This window comes from Mustela lutreola, chromosome 6 (assembly GCF_030435805.1).
Source record: "Mustela lutreola isolate mMusLut2 chromosome 6, mMusLut2.pri, whole genome shotgun sequence".
In the NCBI taxonomy this organism is placed as follows: domain Eukaryota; kingdom Metazoa; phylum Chordata; class Mammalia; order Carnivora; family Mustelidae; genus Mustela; species Mustela lutreola.
Genome location: NC_081295.1, coordinates 91,169,945 through 91,178,984, shown reverse-complemented (window position 1 = coordinate 91,178,984; position 9,040 = coordinate 91,169,945). Strand labels below are relative to the sequence as shown.

Sequence of the window (9,040 nt, the reverse complement as noted above, 5' to 3'; positions counted from 1 at the left end):
TTGAAGCAAGGCTGTGTTTCCCCCTCAGAATGGAGCTCCCTGAGAGCAGGGCTGTGTCTTCCCCCTCAGAATGAAGCTCCCTGAGGGCAGGGCCATGTCTCCAGTCAGAGTGGAGAATTTCTCCTTTTCCTCCTCTTCCAGGCTCTGGCCTCTAGGGAGAAAGGATGCTCCTCTCAACTCCTGGGGTGATATCCTACAAATTAAGGGTCGAGCTGACTCAAACCCAGCTCTCCTGATGCCAAGCAGAACTCTGCCCCCTACATATGACTTCCTCAAACTCCCAGTCTGGGAGTTTCTAACTAGCTCCAGTGTCGTCTCTGCCCCAGCTGTTCACAAAGCCATTGGGGGCCTGGCTGCCAGGCTAGGCAGCCTGGGGAAAAGGGGCAGTCTAAGGACTGGTACTTTATATCTCTCTCCTCTGTGGGAGCCATTAGGCAAGTGATGCATTTACTTTTCTGAGGCCCTCACTATTTAGCTACAGGATTAGTTCTAGTCCATTTACTCACCAAGCCCACTGGCCAAACGCTGTGACCAGAAAAGCACATCTCCCTTGTATAATAAATGTTTAATAATGACAATTGGGATTGACCAGAAAATGCCCCGGTTGGCAGTCCCAAAGCCACACAGGCTCCAGGGAACGATTAAAGTTCAGTTCCACCACCTCCTCCTCCCCAATCTGCTTGCCTCCAGGCTCTTTGGGCCCTTTGGGCACCAGCCCACCCATGACAACAGAGCTGGCGGGAGTGAATCCCACAGCCACTCCAAGGGCCTCTGTTGTGTTTTTCTATAGTCCTGCCTCCTTCGGCCTGGGAGCTTCCCCTCTGACTGGGGCTCCCTGAGGGCAGGGCTTTGCCTCCCCCTCAGACTGGAGCTCCCTGAGGGCAGGGCTGTGTCCTTCCTGGGGGTTCGTGAGGGCAGGGCTGTGCCTCCCCCTAAGACTGGGGCCCCCCAAGTGCAGACCCTTCAGACTGGGGCTCCCTAATGACTGGACTGTGTCCCCCCCTCAGACTGGGGCTCCCTGAGGGCAGGGCTGTGTCTCCCTCTCAACCCCCAACCACAACCGAGCCTGGGATCTACCTTCTGTGCGTCTTCCCACGCAGCCCAGCACAGAGCTAGTGCCACCTGAGGCTGCCCTGTGCCCAGGCCCCAGGCTCAATTGCAAACAAAGACCAGATCTGTGTGACTGCTGGCAGGTGTTAAAGAGAACCCCACTCGGCCCTTTAGGAATTAGTCTAAAATATACGATTGTATTTCAGGAGCCTTAAGGGTGTTTCTGAAACCTTGGGGCCCAAGACAGTTATAACATATGTCCATTTTAGACTTTGGAAAATAGGGCGCTATAATTGGAAAAGTTAGCAAAGCGCTAAGTACAGGGAGCCGGTCTCTTTACATCTCAAATACCAGGTATTTAGGTGGCTTTCTTGGAACCTGGCATTAGGGACACGTGTGAACGGGCCAGGCTCATTTCTGGGGAGTGAGTGGGAGCAGCGGGTGAAGGTTGGCCGGGTGGCGCTGTCTCTGGGCCCAATGCTAGCTAGCATCCCTGCCGCCTGGCACGTGGACCCTAGAACCACCTACCCTTTTTCCTTCCTATTCTCTTCTAACCTGGGCTTTCTGAGGTTCCCAGGAACACTTCCTAGACTCGGTTCTGGGGCTTGCACCCTAAAGCGTTCCAGGTTCTGGCCTTTTCTCCAAGGGTGGAATATGGGACTCCTGTTGTCTGTCAGCACCCAAGGGCTGGTGCCAGAATGTCTGAGTTCAAGTCTTCCCATCCCCACTTAGGCAAGTTGCCTAACCTCTCTGGGCCATGATTTCCTCATCTATAAAATGGGATGAAAGTTCTAAGACTTACCTCCCAGGATTGTTGAGATGATTAATGCAGTCACTTCCCTAAAGCACTTTGCACAGTGCTTGGCACATAGCAAGAACTCAAGAATGTCAGTCACTGTAATTATATTTTAAAAGGGTTAACGTATTTCTAAAGCAATCTTTCATGAGACCTAGACTCTCTGCTGATCCTGCCCTTGATGGAGACCCTTCTGTACCTCTCCCACCATGACCTCGTGTTGGGATCCAGGTAAGTTCCTTTTTGTCATTGTCATTCATTCGCTCTCCCATTCCTTTATTCCTCCAACGTTTACTTAAGTGGGCACAGAGGAGGCTATTGTAGACACAATTAGCCTTTGGCTGACAAACGCTGCCCAATCCTGATCTAACTGATAGAGCACGTCAGCAGCTTTATGGAAAAGCATGGGTGGTCCTTGGAGCCCGCCCCCATTGAAGAAGCAACAAATCTAAGCGGGAAGGGAAAGAAGGAACACCTGGCAGGGGTCGAGGGGAGGGCTTGGGGTTCTGGAGGGAAGAGTAGCCACTCCTACATATTTCCAGAGCATTAGCACCTTCCCAGGTGTAAGGAAGAGACATTTGGTGTTTTCGTGTAAAAGGAAGCACAGTGGATTTCGTTTTTCCGACAGTACAAAGGGCCTGGGGCCATCCGCCTGTGTTTCAGTTACCTCGTGCTGCATAACAAGCTACAACAAAAGCTAATGACTTAAGACAACAATTATTTATTTGATCCCAATTCTGCAGTTGCAACAGGGCAGGGCAGGGACAGCTGGTCTCTGGTCCACCCCTCAGACTGTAGGATTTACTTCCTGAATGGCTTCACTCACATGCTGGCAAATGGGCGCAGGATCCCCTGGGGCCGAGGGCAGCGCCTCAGTTCTCCTCCATGTGGCCTTGCCTTATGGCTATGTCAGGCTTCTCAAGATTGGCAGCTGGGTTTGGAGAAGAGGCATCCTAAGAGTTAGGGTTCCAAGAGGACAAGACCCGCTGTGCAAATGCTTGCCAAGTCTCTGCTTATAGCCATCACACTTGCTAAGGCCCCAGGGGCCAAAGCAAGTCACATGGTCAAGTCCAGAGTCATTGTGAGCAGAGGTCACTCAAGGGTGTGAATACTGGGAAGGATGATCTATTAGAGACCACCAAAGTAAGAGTCAACTAAAACCTGGCGTTTCCAGTCTCACCAGTGACCAGACACATCTAGATGTGGCGATTCCACCACACTCATACAGTGAGCACATAAATTCAGCTGCCAGGACAAAGAAATTCCCAAATACAGAGGCTTCAACAGAATAAAAGTCGATCTGTTCTACATATAACATCCAACTAGGTAGTTCAAGGATGATCGGTGGCTTAATCATGTCAGGTACACACCACACCTGCCTTCAAACTTGTCGTTCTGCCTTCCTCAAGGTTGTGCAGGTTTCTTCGCGTGGTCCAAAATGACTGCTCCAGTTCCTGTCATCACATCTGCATTCCAACAAGTGGTAAACGGAAAGGTGAAAGGGAGTGCTCCTTCCTTGCAATCTCCTTGACCAGGACCTAGTCATGGGCCACATCTAAACTGCAAGAGAAGCAGGAAAATATAGTCTTTGGTGGAGACCAAAACTTATATCACCATAGAAGAGGAGAAGAGATATAAAGGAGTAATTGGTTGTCTCAGTCATAGGATACAAATGACCAGCCCCAGCACATTCGGTCTGCCAATCTTGTGAGTTAGAAGGGACCATATTCCTGACAACAGGAGCAGAGATTTTAAAAATGACCTTGAACTATGGCTCATGATATAAAGAGAAGGGTGACCCATGGGTGGCAGGCAGCCTGGGCTTTGCACCATCAGAAGCCAGCTGACCTCCTAGGAGCACCATTTCCTACTGGTTCTATCAACTTCACTGCCATGGACAGCCCTTGAGCATCTCCAGCGCATGGCAGGGGAGGGTCCTCGGAGAGACTACTCACAGTTCCAAAGAGGATGCCTTAAACTCTCCACCAGATCCCAAAGCACTGGGTGTGTGTGGGCTCCAAAGGGCTGGACAGAGTTCCAGGATGTGGGGGCCACAGTGGATTCCCCTAGTGAATCTGAATCCCTGGCCTCAGAGAGCAACTCTGGTGCCAACCCCCATCCTGCCCCCTCCACCAACCACCCCTCCCTGCCCCCGTCCTCCAGCTAGCTGGCAGCTGTGAACAGCTGGCCAGAGAAGGCAGCTCAGGTGGCTGCTGATGAGAGGCTGACCCGAGATTTGCCGGCTATCCCTGCCCACACACGGGGGCTTCTCCTGCCTCAGCTCTGCCAGCAACCTAGCCATGTGTCTCCCACCAGACCTGGGGCCCTGACTGTCTGTGTCAGCTGCGTAGCTTTCTTTGCTGCATGTCATCTCTCCCCAGCCTTCTGCTCCTTGATGGAAGGCTCTTCGCTTCAGAGCCACAGCAGTGGGCACTTGGTCAACCGTGGGAGAGGACTCGTAGCCTCTGAGCAGTCCAGTGGCACAGCTTCCAAGAACAGGGCTGCAGATACAAGAGTTCTAACCCCGGGGCTTGGAGACCAAGGTGGGCCCATAGCCCAGTATCAGTATGAGGCAAAAGCGCAATGAGGGCAGATGTGGGAGGCAGCTCGAGGACAAGTCCCACAGCCTGAGCAGCAAACTGGTTCAGCCCTGGAAACTTAACAGAAGTCAATTCATTCAGGAGAAGGAGCCAGAAAGGAGAGGGCAGGCGCAGAGACCCTCCTGGTGGGGGATGTCCCCATTAGAGATTGTCTAGTTCAAATAACACGCCAGGTGGGGAGGGAGAAGTCAGTTTCTCAGAAACACAGATTAGGAAGCCGGTCAACCCCCACCTCCTCACCAGGCCTTTAGGACAAAAGAGAAGTCATGTAGTGAGAAACCATCCTCCCTCCGCACGCAGCCCCTCCCAGCACATCACGGTTCTGTGCGGCATTCACATCTGTGAGATAGAAAGCGTGACCAGGATAGGTGGGTGTGGACAGCACACCCAGAAGGAGAGGGACAAATGGAAATGTGTTCAGGCTTACAAACAACCAATGAGAGGCCGGGGCAAACAAGTTAGCATTTGCGCCAATTACCTGCCTTCTTCCTATTTTTGAAAAAAGGTTTTATTCATTTATTTGACAGACCGAGATCACAAGTAGGCAGAGAGGCAGGCAGAGAGAGAGAGGGGGAAGCAGGCTCCCTGCTGAGCAGAGAGCCTGATGCGGGGCTCCATCACAAGACCCTGGGATCATGACCTGAGCCAAAAGCAGAGGCTTTAACCCACTGAGCCACCCAGGCGCCCCCCTTTTTCATATTTTTTTAACAGAGTCTAACACAGGGGACATCAGAATTGTCTGTCTGCCTGCCCGTGGGCCCCAGCCCATTCTTCAGCATCCCCTGTCTGGCCCTTCCTCCATCGCAGGGGGCAGGACCTTGACTTACAGGGTTCCAACCCATAGATTGGGCTAAGTCAGTCAGATTCTCCCTTTTCTGAATTCTAACTCAGAGACACAGAAATGCTAGGCTGTTGCTGGCAGATTTGGGGGTCTCTGTGTTCCCAGGGATACTGGCATAGTGGTCCGGAGTACATTTTTGAAATGAGGGAGGCCAGTGAGATGGGACCTGGTCCCACCAGTTACCGACTACATCTTTGAACAGGTTACTCAGTTTTTTCCATGCCTCAGTTTCTTCATCTGTACAATGGGGACTATTATAATCCCTACACCCAAGGAGTGGATTGTGAAAATTAAGATAATCCATAAAGATGATTGGTATGGGGCCTGGAACAAAGTAAGTCCTCAGGACATGTGCGTGGTGAGTTTCAAAATGATATGTACTCAGAGATGACAGCTCTTCTAGGTCCAAAAAGAAAAGAAAAGAAAAGAAATACCTGGGCAGGGAGAGCAGAGAGAGGGAGAGGCTGGGACAGGCAGGCCCCCGGGAGCCGGAGGCGGCCAGTTGAGCTCTTGTTGGCTCTCAGCTCCAGTTTCCCTGAAGCCTGACTGTACTTGGCGTCCAGTGTGGGATCCTTACATGAAACCTCCTTCATTTACTTTTGGAAAGCAGTTTGGCAAGCCACATCAAACAGCACAAAAACAGCCTTGCCTGCTGACCTGGACACTTATCTTACAGAAATAATTAATAAGGAGGAAAAAAACCACAGGCACAAAGATGTCCAAGGCAGCTTTGTTTATACTAATGAAACACTGGAAGCCATCAAAGGCGTAATGATCAGGGAAGAGAGATGTCCCGGAGATGGAATATTATGCAGCCATTAAGAATGACAGGTAGCAACATGAAATGGTTATGAAGAATAAGTGAGAAAAAGAACAGAATGTAAAACCATAGCAGATTCTGATGACGTTGGGTAAAAAAAAAAATATATATATATATATATGGGGGAGGCTGGCTAGAATTGCCAAAAATGACCAAAAAAACAGGCTTATTCTTGGGCCTAGAAGGAAAGGCCCTCTGAAGGGAAGGGTCTCCCTCCCAGTTGTGCCCCCAACCCCCAACATCCCAGCCCTGGGAAGGGGAAGGATGGAAGCCCTTGGAACTCCCGTCCCCACAGCCTGCTTCTTGCCAGCCCCCATGCTGCCTCTCTAGGGGGAAGATGCTCCGGGCTTGGGCTGCTGGTATTTTTAGCCAGACCTCGTGCAGTCCAGTGTTCTAGGGTAAAAATAGCTGGGGTGGAGGGCACAGCACTAACTTTGCTGCTTTCTGCCTCCCCCCTCCCCCTTCCCCTGGACCAGGCGCTCCTGGTCTTGGAGTTGCGGCTTTCCGTTGCTTCACTCTGGCTTCATCCTATCTCTTGAGGCCTCAGAGGCCAGAGAGGAATGTTCTAGTCCGTTACATCTTGGAACCTTGGCGTTCATGGAGGCCATGCATTCCATTTTATGGATAAGGAAACTGAGACCCAGAGAGGATATGGGCCAAGTCAGGAAGGGACTGGCCAGAGTAGTCCCATCCTCACACCCCTCTCGTTATTCTTACTTACAGGAGGGAGGAAGCTTCACATGGCAAACACAGGGGAGGCGTGTTTGACTCCCAGCTCTCCTGCTGGCGGGGGGATTGGGGGAAGGTAACTTTCTACCCCAGACTGCAGTTTCTGCATCTGTGAAATGAAAGAGTTAGACAAAACCGGCCCTTGAATTGAAGAGCTGCACTCCATCCCAGGGTGGAGGCTAGACCTGCCAGCATTATCTACCATCTTCCCAGCACCTGCCCTGGGCTGTGAATTCTGTTTGGCAGGAGGATGGCACAGTGCAAGGGTTACCTGAGGTGGCCACTGCCTCCCAGGTGACCTTCTCCCAGGTCCGGACCCATACATGAGGCCCCTCAACCTGTTTCGGTACCTTCTTAAGGATTGAACACTGATTCTAACACTAGCTGGAGCCAAACCTAATTAAGGAGGTAAACCTACTGGCAAAAACAAATCCTCTGAGTGTAGCTGGAGGCAACATACGTGAGGCTTGGGGACCATCAGCTGCTAGGAGCCTGGGACTCCTTGCCACTCCTGCAGAGTGAGAAAGGACTTGAATGTATCTACCACACCGGGAGACTATCCCAGTGTGATGAGCCTTCCACACAGCCCCTAGCTCTGCTCATCTCCTGGGACCTCCCCCTACCCAGGGCACCTGTCTGGCACTGCTTGGGCTGGGACTTCAGTCTATAGGGGGTTAGTCCCAGCACAGGACCCACCTCACAGCTCTGGGAAGGGCTTAAAGGGAACCAGCCCCAAGTGAGAAATCATAAGACTTGGAGCCAAGAGACAAGCCTAAGGGACTGGGGTGGCAAGCAAGTCACATCATCCCAGGCCCAATCTGCTGGTTCTTCTGGGGCACAGTGCGTGTGTGTGTGCACGCGCGCGCACGCGCGCATGTGCATGTGTATGCGTGCCCCATGAGCCCCATGACTGCTCTAAGTGTCCTTGGCATGGGAGCCCAAGCCCCTGAGCTCTTTCCCGTATTGCAAACATTGACCCGAGAATCCTACCAGTTCCCTCATTCATTTGCAGCCTCTAACTCAAATGTCAAATGTCTGCCCTTCTCTGGCACTTCCTCAGTACAGTAACACTGGAAACTGCATATTTCAGACACAGGCTTCCTTCATTAATAAAATGGGGAAATGGATCAGGACATAACAAGCGGCAGATTCGGTAGACAAAACATGAAACGTAGGCAGCAGGGACATTAATCCTGAAGTTCTGGGGCTGAGGGAGGGAGGAGCCCCAGATCAAGGACTCCGGAAGATCCTGAGTTAGAATTTGGAGGTCCTGAGAGCCATGGTGGTTGGAGAGAGGTCTGCCCTGCCGTGGGTCCTCAGACCTCTCCCAGGCTCTCAGACCACATGTGAGACACTCTGTGTTGTCTAAAGGGAAGGTGGGGTCGGGCTGGGGTGGCCTGTGGGAGGCTCCCATGGCACCAGCCCTCTGTCCCTGTCTCCTACGGCTCTCCCTTCCTGGCAGCTAAACGCAGAAGCTTGCGCTCAGCCTGGCATGCAGAGGGAAAGTAATGGATAGGGGTGATCCAGCCCATCTCTCAGCCCCACGTCACCCGTGAGCAGGATCAGTGGCCTATTCTCACAAGGGCACATTTGGGATCATAGCATTGAACTCTATCCCAGTGAGTCACCTGGCAGGCGCCCTGGCATAGTCCTGGGCCTCCCGAGCCCTCTCTGAAAGCCTGGTGTCGCCTGGTAAGTGTCTACCACATGGGGTCAGGAGGGTGGTCCAGAGATTATGGTTCGGATTTCCATTGTTCTCTGCCTCAGTTTCCCCTTCTGTAAAATGCAGATTACAGACAGGCTCTGTGTGTCTTACTACAATCCCACTTGTTTACTGACCTTGGGCAAGTTACTTGACCCCTTTGAACCTGTTTCTTTGCCTTTAAAATGGGGACGCTGATCCTTGCCTTACCTTCCTCACTGGGCTGGTCAAGGATCAAGTCCCATAGCATCTGCAAAAGTACTTTGAACATCAGAGGCTCCTTGGGACCACAGGAGAGCATTCTTAGGACCAAGGACATCCCATGCATCCCACTTGGGTCAGGCTGTGAGGCCGCAGGGGAGAGGCACTGCCCATTGCCACCCTTGGGTGTGTTAGGGAAATGGAAACAACCAGCATCCATTCTGACATGGAGGGTATCCAAGGCACCTAGGCACTGGAGGGGTTCAGTGGCTGAGAAACCCTGGGGACCGGGGCTAACCTA

At 52.1% G+C, this 9,040-nt stretch overlaps 1 long non-coding RNA gene across 1 annotated transcript in view; it reads right to left on the bottom strand.

Annotated features, from left to right (window-relative positions):
• Positions 1-2,563: 2,563 nt before the first annotated feature.
• Positions 2,564-9,040, bottom strand: part of LOC131834022 (uncharacterized) — a 41,104-nt gene continuing 34,627 nt past the window's right edge. The window contains exons 4-5 of the long non-coding RNA XR_009354717.1: positions 6,829-6,945; positions 2,564-3,406 (exon numbers count right to left, since the gene is read on the bottom strand). This is a non-coding gene — a long non-coding RNA (uncharacterized LOC131834022). The remainder of the gene's footprint in view (positions 3,407-6,828; positions 6,946-9,040) is intronic.